Source organism: Canis lupus, chromosome 7 (assembly GCF_048164855.1).
Source record: "Canis lupus baileyi chromosome 7, mCanLup2.hap1, whole genome shotgun sequence".
In the NCBI taxonomy this organism is placed as follows: Eukaryota; Metazoa; Chordata; class Mammalia; order Carnivora; family Canidae; genus Canis; species Canis lupus.
In genome coordinates, this window is record NC_132844.1 from 12,455,823 (window position 1) to 12,470,125 (window position 14,303).

Genomic DNA, 14,303 nt, shown 5'->3' on the forward strand with positions numbered 1-14,303 from the left:
TGAATAAGTCTGCTGCCAGTCTAATGTTTCTACCCTTGTAGGTTATGTACCTTTTGTCCCAAGATGCTTTCAGGATTTTCTCTTTGTTTCTGAGATTTGCAAGCTTCACTATTATATGTTGATGTGTTGATCTCTTTTTATTGGTTTTGGGGGAGGGATGGCCTGTACTTCCTGGACTTGAATGCCTGCTTCCTTTTGCAGATTAGGGAAGTTCTCAGCAATAATTGCTGCAATATACCTTCTCTCTCTCTTTCTCTCTCTTTCTCTCTCTCTCTCTCTCTTTCCTCTTCTTCTGGGATTCCAATTATTCTAATATTGCTTTGCTTTATGGTATCACTAATCTCTTTAATTCTCCCATGTGATCTAGCAGTTATTTATCTCTTTTTCTCAGCTTCTTTATTCTCCATCACTCTGTGTTCTATATCACTAATTCTCTCTTCTGCCTCATTTATTCTAGCAGTTAGAGCCTCCATTTTTTATTGCATCTCATTAATAGGGTTTTTTTTTTAATTTAGACTTGATTAGATTTTAGTTCTTTCATTTCTCCAGAAACGGATTCTCTAGTGTCTTCTATGCTTTTTTTCAAACCCAGCTAGTACCTTTATAATCATTATTTTCAACTCTAGTTCTGACATCTTATTTATGTCATTACTGATTAGGTCCTTGGCAGTCAGTACTGCCTCTTATTCTTTTTTTTGAAGTGAACTTTTCTGTCTTGTAATTCATTTAAAAAAAAAAAAGATTTTATTTATTTATTTTTTGAGAGAAAGAGACAGACAGCATGAGTGGGGAAGGGGGTTGGAGGGGAGGGGCAAGAGGAGAGGGACAAGCAGGCTCTCTGCTGAGCAGGGAGCCTGTAGTGGGGCTGAATCCAAAACCCGGGGATCATGACCAAAGCCAAAGGTGGACACTTAACTTACTGAGCCACCCGGGTATGTTCCCCCCAATCTTGTTATTCTTTCAAAAAGTGGTCGCTTTTCTATTTGTGTAATTACAGCAATTTTTTTCTTAGATCTATGATTGAGTTTACAGGTGTTCAGAATGATTTGATAGCTTTGTAGCTGAATTTCAGGAACCAGACAAAACTAAGATCTCCTATTCTTCTGCCATCTTAGAAAGTCCCAATGCTGTGAAATCTTATAAACATTAAGAGTTGATTTTGAAAAGAAAAATAGTCGATTTTGTTTTCATCAATTTAGAAGTAATATTAGAATGTCAGGATTGCTGAGGTTTATCTGTAACCTGAAATTGTGACCTTCATCTTAATATTAATTTTTTTATATTTTAATTTGCATTTAGATATCCTAGTAGATGTGCTAATCTCAAATAATAGGCTTGTCTCTTTAATAATTGTTCTCTTTTATCTTAGTTCATATGGACTAGGCAAGAAGATTATTTATTCATATAGATTACTACTTGCATAAAAAGTTATGAATTAAGAATTATCAGACCATTGTAAAAATTTTCTCTAATTTTCTATGCTGGGTTCAAAATTATTATAAAATACTCTAATGATGAACATGTTAACTTACATTGTATGTATGTATTCTACATTTACTTTTACTGCATTTTGATATTAGTAGAACACAGAAACATTTAACTTTGAATTAACTAACTCAGATTAATTTTTGGTCTATTCTTTGATATCACAGGATGATTTTATGATGTAAAGGGCTGATGATCTAAGTTTCCAAGCACACTATAATTTACATTTGGAAAGTTCTAGCAGGTTTCTTTTGTTTTTTATTTCCTTAGCTTTGAAACTATATTATTAAAAATTCAGAGAATGAGTGATCTAAAAGGGAACAAAAATTACATTTATTTTTAATATGTATCTATTGAAAAAGAATATATTCTGACAGAAACTCAATACATATTAAATTGCTTATTAAGATTATTTACAATGTGTACTGAAGTATAAAAATGGGTCAAGAACAATGGTTCTTTTTTGAGGACATATTTTTCTGGAATTTTAAAATTTTTAAAGTTTTAATAAATGACTTGAAAATGAAGTGATGAAATATAAATATATTTAAAATGGCCATAATGATCGCTTAAAAGATTTATAAAGCTATCTAAAGAAACTCTTTGGAAAGCTATCTAAAGAAACAGTGGTTTACTCATCACTGTTTGGAAACCATTGCCATAAAGAACACCAGAGCAACTGGCATATGCATGTGCAATAGATGACCACTTATATCATCTATTTCCAGATGTTCTCATGAATTAAAAAGTAATAATAATTTGGAAACTTAATGGCTAGAGATCTGCTTCTTAAGACTAAGACTTTTATACCAGATTAAAGAAAAATAACCTTAGTCAAATCACACTTGAAATTTTTTTTCATTGTAAATGTATGATTAAGTTTCTGTGGAAGAAACTAAAAAGAAAGTGAAGTTTGCTGAGTGGGGCCTAATATTTGCACTTTGGTTCTAGCTTTTGTACAAATGTTAACTTACAAGTTTGAAAATGTAAAATATTGTTTTATAATGAACAAGTTAGCCCTTAAACAGACTAAGAAAGATTATCCAATTTGCTTACAATTCTTCCTCCCTTTTTAACATTAATTACTATGATTTGCTGGGAATGTAACATAATTTCTCATTGCTATGGGTGAGTCCATATGATTTGCTTTAGGCAATAGAATGTAGGTTTAAACACAAAATACTAGTAACAATCTGGGCATTTAATAAGCATCACTGTCCCCACTTGCCCATATAATGGTCTGCCATCTGCTGTAAGAACACTTGAACTGGGAAGTCACTGGTCTGAGGAGAATAAAGACATACTTTAGAATGCATCTGACCTTATATGCCACTTCTGCTGCTTACCAAGTAAGCGCAAGTAAGAAAATATTAATTTTATTCATCAGAAGCCAAAGTGACATTGGGGTTATTTGTTATTAACTGGCCTCCAATCAGTTTCTCTTTTAAATCAATTATTGAACACTACATCTGAAACTAATGACATACTATATGTTGGCTAACTGAATTTAAATAATAATAAAAAAAGAAAAAATCAATTAGCTAGCCATGATAATATATTCTAGCTATACTGGAACATAGATATATTTAAAATTTTACTGAATTGATTTTTTTTTCCTTAAGGGAAAGCAGAGTGTCAGTCCATGCATTGCTCTGTTGCTTTTGCCTTCATACACTGAGAATTCACATATCTATGTTTGCAGTGTTCAGTCACACCTTTTAAAATATTTTACTTAATCTATGCGTACTTCTCCCCATCTTTCATCTAGAAAACATTTTATATTGTTGTTTGCTATAAACTCTAACTTGGCATTCAGGGCTCTTCGCAGTATGGTTCCAACCTATAATTCTGTGCTCATCTTTATTCTTTCCAGTAGATTTAATGTAGGTTATTCAGTTAAGAATGCTCTAATGTGTTTTCCAGGCAACTGTGCCTTTATTTATATGATTTTCTCTAACTGAGAATCATTCCATGTTCCAGCTTTTGTATTCCTCACATTTAATTTTTGCCCCAGAACCAAGTTGAAGATCTCGAATTGAATTAGTTGTAACAGTTTCTAATTGAAAAACAAAATTAAAAATAAATAAAACTTAAAAATTATAAAAAAAACAACTCAGAGAACAGTATATACAAGAAAGAGAGTAGAGATTATTTTCCTCTTTTTTTTGTAAAGAAAAAAAAATCAAAGAAAATGAAAGGTGATTATAAGATACAGAAAGCATGAAAAAATACTGAGAAATCCTGGCTTATAAAAAAAGAGATATAAAGAAAAAGATATCAAAGGAGATATTTTCAAAACTCTACCAATGGAGCAGGAAATAGAGTAAAAGAGAAGGTCACGTCTGTGTGCAATGCTGCCCAAACCCAAGAAAGAAAATGATAACCCATTTTTGAGATTTTATTTTAAAGGCCAAAAGGATAAAATACAAGCTATTATATTCCAGAAAAAAAAATCCTTCTTTAAATTTTCTTTTAGTGTCTATCATGGTACATTTATTTATTTTTTAATATTAATGGTAATTATTTAGAAAAAAATTAATATATGGTAAAGACTAAGAATATAGAAATATTAGGTCAGCAAAACCTGTTGGTTAAGAGTGTATATTTTATAAATCTTGCATATTTCTTGTGGTTATGATACTAATAGTAGACTAGTATAATTTTCCACATAATGAAAGTTCAAGATTTGTTATATAATATCCTTTATGAAAATATGGGAATGTAAATGCAAAATGACTTTCTTTTTTTCTGGGATGGCACAAGATACACTTGCCACTGCAGAATCTAAATAATACTAATTACGTGATAATTGCTTATATTAGAACAAGCTTTCTGAAAGGTTTCCTTTCTTGATCCTTATATTTATACATATACAAACTTTTTAAATTTATCAGTTACATATGTGCCAAGAAATTATATCTTTTTCAGATAAAATGCATTTTAATCTTATGTTAAATTGCAACGATGTGAACAATTTTTAAAATGCTAATATTTTTATTTCTGTTAAACTAAAGAAACATAATATTCTGAACAAAAAGGCAACACATTTATATGCCTTGGTTAAAGTGGCTACAGTGCTTTATTACAGGGAGCTCTAGGAAAGGTGAGGATTGACCCTAAGAAAATTTGACAGTATTATATAGACAAACATATATCTTTCTGATATTTTATAGGCTCGATACTTCAACAAAACAAAAGATATTTCTTTTTTTAAAATTTTATTTATTTATTCATGAGAGACACACACAGAGAGACAGAGAGAGAGAGAGAGAGAGGCAGAGACACAGGCAGAGGAAGAAGCAGGCTCCATGCAGGGAGCCCTGGGCCGAAGGCAGGCACTAAATTCCTGAGCCACCCTGGGATGCCCAACAAAAGATATTTCTATTTTAAAATATTATCTATAGTAAATCCCAGATGTCAGAATTTGAGGGAAATTGGTATTGTATAATTTTTAAAAGCTGATGTATTTTAGAAAATGATCACATTTCTTAACTAATAACCTTAACAGATTATTTAATAACAGAGACAAAAATCAGTCCAAGAATGTTTATATTAAATCTGTGGGGTAAATTAAAATTGCCAACAATTTTGAGCTCTTGCTATATGTCCTAAGAGCTATACTAAGAATATTATAGGAGAGCATCATTTGATTATTGTAATGATTTTATAAAAAGTATTAGAATTATTTTTCAGAGGAAACTGAAGCTTAGGTCATCATTTACCTAAAATTTCAAAGTGATGGACCTGGAACTACATTTATTCAGGTCAAAATACTTAAAAAAAATACTTAGTTATTTATCACTTATTCATTTACATTTTATTATTATTTTTTTAATTTTTATTTATTTATGATAGTCACAGAGAGAGAGAGAGGCAGAGGGAGAAGCAGACTCTGTGCACCAGGAGCCCGATGTAGGATTCGATCCGGGGTCTCCAGGATCGCGCCCCCTGCCAAAGGCAGGCGCTAAACCGCTGCGCCACCCAGGGATCCTCTACATTTTCTTATTCATTCTATTAAGGTGAATTCAGAGAAATAGTTCTTGAGCCATTTCTGTGTTCTAAGCACAATCCTAGGTAGTGGGACAGTAACAAGCAGGAAAAAAAAAAAACCTGCCTTCCCCATGAAACGTGTCAGTAAAAGTTAAGGAGGAAATAAAGTGGGGAATTAAAAGAGAGATTATAGGGCTTGGTATTTATAATTTTAGAGGGTTGGCTAGTGAAGGCCTAACTAAAAAGGAGATAGCTAAGTAAAGTCTAAATATGGTATGAGAAGAGGCCTTGTTAATATTTTAAGGGAGAGTATTCTAGGCAGGAGAAAAGGGTTCAAGGAGCAGCAGAGTATAGTATTTGGAGCAGAGGAAACAATAGAGGAGCTATAGGAGACATGTTCAGAGAGATAATGAAGGGCCAACCATGCATTTTCCCATAGTTGGTGGTGGTATATCTGATGTTTCACTCAGAACGATTTGTGGAATATTGGAGAGCTTTAAGCAGAGGATTAACATGATCTGGCTTATGTTTGCTAGGATCATTGTGACTGCAATTTTGAGAATATATTGAAGGGGAGCATGTACAAACACAGTTTAATATTTTAATTTAAAAGAGTGTGAATTTTTAATGAAGTGAACAGTAAAAATAAAAGTGGAATGTGGGTTATGGGTTAGGATAAGAATAGAGTAAAAGCTGTAGAGTCCAGAATCTGGGTAGACATTTTACCAAAGAAGACATACAGATGACCAACAGGTACATGAAAAGATGCTCAACAACATGAATCATCAGGGAAATACAAATCAAAACCACAATGAGGGATCTCTGGGTGGCACAGTGGTTTGGTGCCTGCCTTTGGCCCAGGGCGCGATCCTGGAGACCCAGGATCGAATCCCACATCAGGCTCCCGGTGCATGGAGCCTGCTTCTCCCTCTGCCTATGTCTCTGCCTCTCTCTCTCTCTCTCTCTATCATAAAAAAAAAACACACACACAATGAGATATCTTCAGACCTGTTAGAATGGCTATTATCAGAAAAATAATAAATAAGTGTTGGCAGGGATGTGAAAAAGGGAACCCTTGTGCACTGTTGGTGAGAATGTAAATTGGTACAGCCATTATGGAAGACAGTATGGACATACCTTAAGAAATTATACATGGAAGTACCATATGATTCAGTACCTCCACTTCTGGGTATTTATCTGAAGAAAACAAAAACAGTAATTTGAAAAGATATACACACCCCCATGTTGTTCATTGTGCCACTATTTACAATAACCAACATTTGGAAGCAACCTAAGTGGTCCACAGATGGATGAATGGATAAAGACATGGCACACCACAGAGAATGGAATACTCTTCAGCCATAAAAATAAAATATTGCCATTTGCAACACAGTGATGGATTTTGAGGGAATTACGCTAAGTGAAATAAGTTAGAGAAAGACAAATACTGTAAGAGCTCATTTATATGTGGAATTTATAAAACACCAACGACAACAAAAAACAGCTCAGAGATACAGAGAATGGTGGTGTTTGCCAGAGGTGGGGGTTGGGTAAAACAGTGAAGGGGGTCAAAAGATACAAATCTCCAATTATAAAATAAATACTTCATGGGGATGTAATGTACAGCATGGTGACTCTAATTAATAATTCTGGATTGTATATTTGAAAGTGGTTAAGATGGTAAATTTTGCAAACGTTCATCACAAGGAAAATTTTTATAACTATATATGGTGACAGATGCTAACTAGATTTATTGTGGTGATAATTTTGCAATATAGAAAATATCAAATCATAATAAAAGAAGCTATAGATTCCAGCAAATTGCAGTCCTTAGAAAAACGTATCATATGCTTTATTAAAAATTGGAGACACTAAGGTAAAACTTACTAATAGCTTTTCCCAGTTATTATTGAAATGATTGAAAAAATGTAAGATTCACCCCAAATTAAATTCAAGTAAGTCATTTAGGAAATTACTGAAACAGTGAAGGCGATAGAGATCAGCTATTTGCAAGAGTGGTGGACATGAAGAAAAGTGGAGAGATTTTAAAAATCCTTAGAGCATAAAGATCAACAGAATATAGTGATGGGTTACATTTGAAGCATCAAAGAAGAGAGGCAAGTGCCAAGAATGCACTTATCCTCTGGCTTTCTGTTTGTGAAATAAAAACGAAATTCAAAGACAGAAAGCAGGTCCCTTGCACTATCCATTTCTTAAATGTAATAATTTATGATCAATTTGACGATGGGGGATAAAGCCACTGATGTGGATAAAAACCCCCGAGGAGGAACTATAAAACAACAGAACCTGATCGAAGGAGGTATATTCCAATATTTACTGAATCGGTAGAGATAGGGCTAGAGTGGAGACATACATAGAGAAGCAACGTGTACTATGTTTTCTATGGAAGCGGTGTGTCATTCAGGGAAGCATAAGACATCCTGCAGGGCAGAGTCACAGTAACTCCTCCTAATTTTGAACACTCATCCCTGGAGGCGTGGGTAGACCACAGGCCAGACAGGGAACACAACGATTGGAATTTATTCCACCTGCAGAGCATCAAAAGCATTCAAGAGCAACTGAATATGGAAGAACCAAGATTATGCAGTGATCGACAGAGTGGCTGGGGTTTTCCCTGGTGCACCAGAAAGGAGGTTGGACTTAGCAATGAAACAGATACAGGAAAGCTAGTAAGAAAGCCAGGTCAATCATAAAGCTAAATGCAGAAGCCTTGCTCCCAGGGCAGCCACCTCATTCACACAGTGAATAAACAATCCAGAAATGAAGTTCCTCTGCTGGAACTGCCCAGAGCTATAGTTCCCTTGCTATTAGAGTCATTCTGTTAAATTGCTGTACGGGAAATGTAAATTTATATCAACAAGCCTTCCAGCTTAAGATCTGAGGAGACTACTAAAATAGCAACTAGGTAAACAGTGAGGAAATTTCAATAAGAACACATTATTGCAAATTATTAATATATGCAAGATGGGGTACATACATAAATTCAAGAGAAAATAAATAGAAATTAAAGAAGGAAAAAGGAAAGGAAGAATGGATAATCAGTTTAATCAACAAAAGAGTCTATAAGATAAAAGGAAGTAAAATAATCTGTGAGCTTTTGTGAAGAAGAGGTACGAAAAGCCAGTAATTTTTCCTCCCCTTGTATCGCTACCTACCCTTGTTATAAAGCTTTGAGAGCCCTCTCAGTCTGACTCTGCTCTGTCCTGTGCTTTGCTTTACACTGGGACATCAGCAAATGATTAAGCACTTGAGAAGTGATTGTGCTTTGGGGCTTATCCTCTCTTGGAGCCCTGCTGCCCTATAAGAAGTTTGGGCTGGCTTGCTGGATAAGAGAGACAAGTGATCCCAGGCACGCAATCTACAGCCAAGCAATTGCAAGTCACTTGAGTAAGGCCATCTAGGATTAGCCAGGTGAACAGCACAAACCTAGACTAACTGAGCATGGCTCAGAAAAAAAGAAATGCTAAAAAACTGTGAGTGAAATAACTTGTTGTTTTAAGCCACTATAAAAACTAATTGATGCAGATATTTACCTTTCAGGAAAATTCTCTAATACAAAATATAATCTAATCAGATTATGTGTCTACCTATGATTTTGTGCCAGTTGAATAGAGCTGAGCCGAATGAGATAAAATTAGGGAGTCATGGCTTATCAAAAAGAATAGGGAAGTATATATTTTTTAAACTACTGACAATAAACTATAGTTTTTAAGCAAGTTGAAAATTTACAAAATAACTCTTGCAAACAGAAGTATCTAGCAATGAGAATATAAAAATAGCAATATAGTAGTAAGTCTGAAATCCTATATTATATCAATAAAAAACAGAATGTGGGCTATGACCAGGGAAACAGAACAAGTAGCATGATTGATTTATACAGTAAAGACTTGAGATATCTTTTTGTTTTAATATTATTAATTTAAAAATAGGATCAACTACATATTTATTAAATGCCATTACTAGTAGACTTAAAAATAGGATGCAAACTTAAAGCATGCAGAATATATGTGAACTATATCTTAAAGACAGGCATATAAATTACATGATAATAAATGTGAGATAAAAGACATCAGTTTTTACAAAATACATAAAAGGAATAAAATCAACATTGAAAGACAAACCTCACAAATTAGTTTTAAAAATCCACATATTGGGGTGCCAGGGTGGCTTGGTCCGTTAAGCGTATGACTCTTGATTTTGGCTCAGGTCATCATCTCAGCCCAAGTTGGCTGACATGAAGCCTGCTTAAGATTCTCTCTCTCTCTCTCTCTCTCTTTCTCTCTCTCCCTCTCTGCCCTTTCCCCCCCACCTCACACTGTCTCTCTCTCTCTCTGAAATACTAATAAATAACTAATAAAAAATTAAAATCTACATGTTATTATTTATCAGGGACCCATTCAAAACAAACTGAGTGATAAAGACTAAATATAAAATAATAGAAAATATATACTGGACAAATGCAACTACAAGTAAACTGGATAATACCATCACAAGAAAAAGAAAATGAAAGCAAAACTCATTAAAAGGTACAGTCGTTTGATTTTTATAGAGGGTATAATCTACAATGCAGATATAAAACCATCAACCTTCATAAGCTGAACAAAGCATTGGCAGAATAAAAGCAAACAGCTAAAAAATAATAACCTTAGAAATGTAATAAGAAATTAACATAAATTCTGTGGTATAAGATTTCATCACATTTCTCTTTCCCTCTGGATAAATGAATTAATAAAAAACTAAATAAGTCACCAAATCTGAATTATTCAAAGAAAAAAACTAGTGTTCTATCAAATTCTAAATCCTGCAAAAGAGAATATGACTGCCTTTTAAATATCCTTGAGCAATTTACAAAAATAATATCCACTTCAGGCTGCTCAACTAAAACATTTCAAGTAGCAGAAAGTACATAGTTGTTTCTCAGAATGTATGAACATTAAAATTATCATTAAACATATTAACAAAAAGAACCCAGCCACTTGAAAATATTTTAACCCTTTTAAATAGTGTTTATGACCAATCCTCCCATAAAATTGTGATTGAAGAATATTTATAGAAAAACAAGGACATGTCAAAATTTCTGGAATGAATCCAAAAGCTATGTTCATACAAAACTGCTCAGACGAAAATACTTTCATCTTTAAATTTAAACAAACACATAAAGTTAGCAACCAATTCAATAGTTATGACAACGAAGAAGTCCAATAATATTTAATAAGCATAAACACACAGACCCAAGAAGGACAAATGTCTCTCAGATCATAGACAGTGAGTGAAGAGAACGAGAAAGTAAAGAAGGCTTTTCCTTCTCACAAGACTCCCATCCTTACATTCCCTAGACCATTTCCTTTACCTGGTGGATTTCCTCAGAGCATTTCATTTGAACAAAGATTTCAAAGACTAAAAAATGTTTAGAGACGTCTGTTTTAGAGCAATGCTACTTGTGGGTTTTGAGGTAATTGTTTTGTTTTTAAATTTTACTTTATGTAAATTCAATTGATTGACATCTGGTGTATTATTAGATTCAGAGGTAGAGTTCAGGGGTTCATCAGTTGCATATAACACTCAGTACTTATTGTTGTAAATGTTTTGAATAGATGTCAAATACAAAAATAACATTATATCAGCAATAGACATGGTAACTGTACTGCAATAGCTTACTATTATAAAATCTAAAAAATAAAATGCAGATCATGCATTAGTCAAACGTCCAACAAGAAATACAAAAAATCTTCATGGCTTGGATGCCTAGGTGGCTCAGTGGTTGAGTGTCTGCCTTTGGCTCAGGTCATGATCCCAGGATCCTGGGATTGAGTCCAGCAATGGGCTCCCTGCTCCACGGAGAGCCTGCTTCTCCCTCTGCCTAGGTCTCTGCTTCTCTTTGTGTGTTTCTCACAAATAAATAAATAATATCTTAAAAAAAGATCTTCATGGCTATGAGAATGAATTTAATAAAATTCACCATATGTATTGATGAATAAAAGGAACTAGGTTAAATAAGATACAGATAATTTTAAAGTTAAGAACAAAACTAAGCTTTTGTATCACTACTGTTATTTAAAATATTTCTATTCATGTCTTTTGCCCATTTCATGATTGGATTGTTTGTTTCTTTGGTGTTGAGTTTAATAAGTTCTTTATAGATCTTGGAAACTAGCCCTTTATCTGATATGTCATTTGCAAATACCTTCTCCCATTCTGTAGGTTGTCTTTGAGTTTTGTTGACTGTATCCTTTGCTGTGCAAAAGCTTCTTATCTTGATGAAGTCCCAATAGTTCATTTTTGCTTTTGTTTCTTTTGCCTTCGTGGATGTATCTTGCAAGAAGTTACTATGGCCGAGTTCAAAAAGGGTGTTGCCTGTGTTCTTCTCTAGGATTTTGATGGAATCTTGTCTCACATTTAGATCTTTCATCCATTTTGAGTTTATCTTTGTGTATGGTGAAAGAGAGTGGTCTAGTTTCATTCTTCTGCATGTGGATGTCCAATTTTCCCAGCACCATTTATTGAAGAGACTGTCTTTCTTCCAATGGATAGTCTTTCCTCCTTTATCGAATATTAGTTGCCCATAAAGTTCAGGGTCCACTTCTGGATTCTCTATTCTGTTCCACTGATCTATGTGTCTGTTTTTGTGCCAGTACCACACTGTCTTGATGACCACAGCTTTGTAGTACAACCTGAAATCTGGCATTGTGATGCCCCCAGATATGGTTTTCTTTTTTAAAATTCCCCTGGCTATTCGGGGTCTTTTCTGATTCCACATAAATCTTAAAATAATTTGTTCTAACTCTCTGAAGAAAGTCCATGGTATTTTGATAGGGATTGCATAGACATGGCCAACATGCATATGAGAAAATGCTCTGCATCACTTGCCATCAGGGAAATACAAATCAAAACCACAATGAGATACCACCTCACACCAGTGAGAATGGGGAAAATTAACAAGGCAAGAAACAACAAATGTTGGAGAGGATGCGGAGAAAAGGGAACCCTCATACACTGTTGGTGGGAATGTGAACTGGTGCAGCCACTCTGGAAAACTGTGTGGAGGTTCCTCAAACAGTTAAAAATATACCTGCCCTACGACCCAGCAATTGCACTGTTGGGGATTTACCCCAAAGATACAAATGCAATGAAACGCCGGGACACCTGCACCCCGATGTTTCTAGCAGCAATGGCCACGATAGCCAAACTGTGGAAGGAGCCTCGGTGTCCAACGAAAGATAAATGGATAAAGAAGATGTGGTTTATGTATACAATGGAATATTACTCAGCTATTAGAAATGACAAATACCCACCATTTGCTTCAACGTGGATGGAACTGGAGGGTATTATGCTGAGTGAAGTAAGTCAGTCGGAGAAGGACAAACATTATATGTTCTCATTCATTTGGGGAATATAAATAATAGTGAAAGGGAATATAAGGGAAGAGAGAAGAAATGTGTGGGAAATATCAGAAAGGGAGACAGAACGTAAAGACTGCTAACTCTGGGAAACGAACTAGGGGTGGTAGAAGGGGAGGAGGGCGGGGGGTGGGAGTGAATGGGTGACGGGCACTGGGGGTTATTCTGTATGTTAGTAAATTGAACACCAATAAAAAATAAATTAAAAAAAATAAAAAAAATATTTCTAGTGTTAAGTATAAGCTTTTGCTCTGTCTCTATCAAATAAATAAATGAATAAAATCTTTTAAAAAAGGGGATCCCTGGGTGGCTCAGAGGTTTAGCGCCTGCCTTAGGCCCAGGGCGTGATCCTGGGGTCCCAGGGTTGAGTCCCACATCAGGCTCCCTGCATGGAGCCTGCTTCTTCCTCTGCCTGTGTCTCTGCCTCTCTCACTGTGTGTCTCTCATGAATAAATAAATCAAATCTTTAAAAATAAAATAAAATATTTCTAGTTTTTCTTGTTAATATGAACAGAAGAGGAAAGTGACAATAAATATGCATGTTAAAAAAAAGGAAATAAAACTATCACTGTGTTGATCTTAATAGTACCTTTTAAGCAAATGCCAGAATATCAACTATAAAAAAAAGGAACCAATTTAAGAGTTAAGTCATATGGACAGCTGTAACATGGATTTAAAATAGCTAATACCTATAGATCCTGACACAAAAATTATAAATAGTTTTAAAACACTCATAGGAAAATTTAGCTTATATACATACTATAGCTTTAACAATTGCTACGAATACATTTAAAAAGATGTATTAGAGCCTGTGAAGAAAACAACAAGATTTTACTAGGGTTAATAAGAAAATTCTTAAACATCAGAAGTTTCAAGTTTCTGCTTGGGAAAATTCCATATCCTACAGATACTAATAGATATCTATTGCCACATTTTTAGATTGCACAGATTACAAAATAATAACTGACTAATAACTCAACAAACATCAAACGTTTCAAGGTTTAAATTGGGAAAATTACATATTCTGTAGATATTTATTAGCAAATTACATTCTATAGTTTAGAAAATAATAACTGATCATGAAGCTTCACATTCTATAGTTTAGAAAATAATAACTGATCATGAAGCTTCTGGTCACTAATATTCTTTTCTTTTATGGATTACCAGTGTCCAAACTAAAATGCAGTTGATGTTTCATAAAACATGAATCTAAAGTCTCTACCTCAGAAACTTTTGAAGTTGATTATAAACAAAACTGGATAATAATAAAAATCCTTTTTGGGAACATAATTAAAGTTCAAGTCAATATAGGATTTAAAAATGAGAATGTTATTGTTTAATGTAAAAAGAATTCTTGCAGATTCAAAGAAAGCACCACTTTTTAAATTTTTTTTTATTTGAATTTAGTTG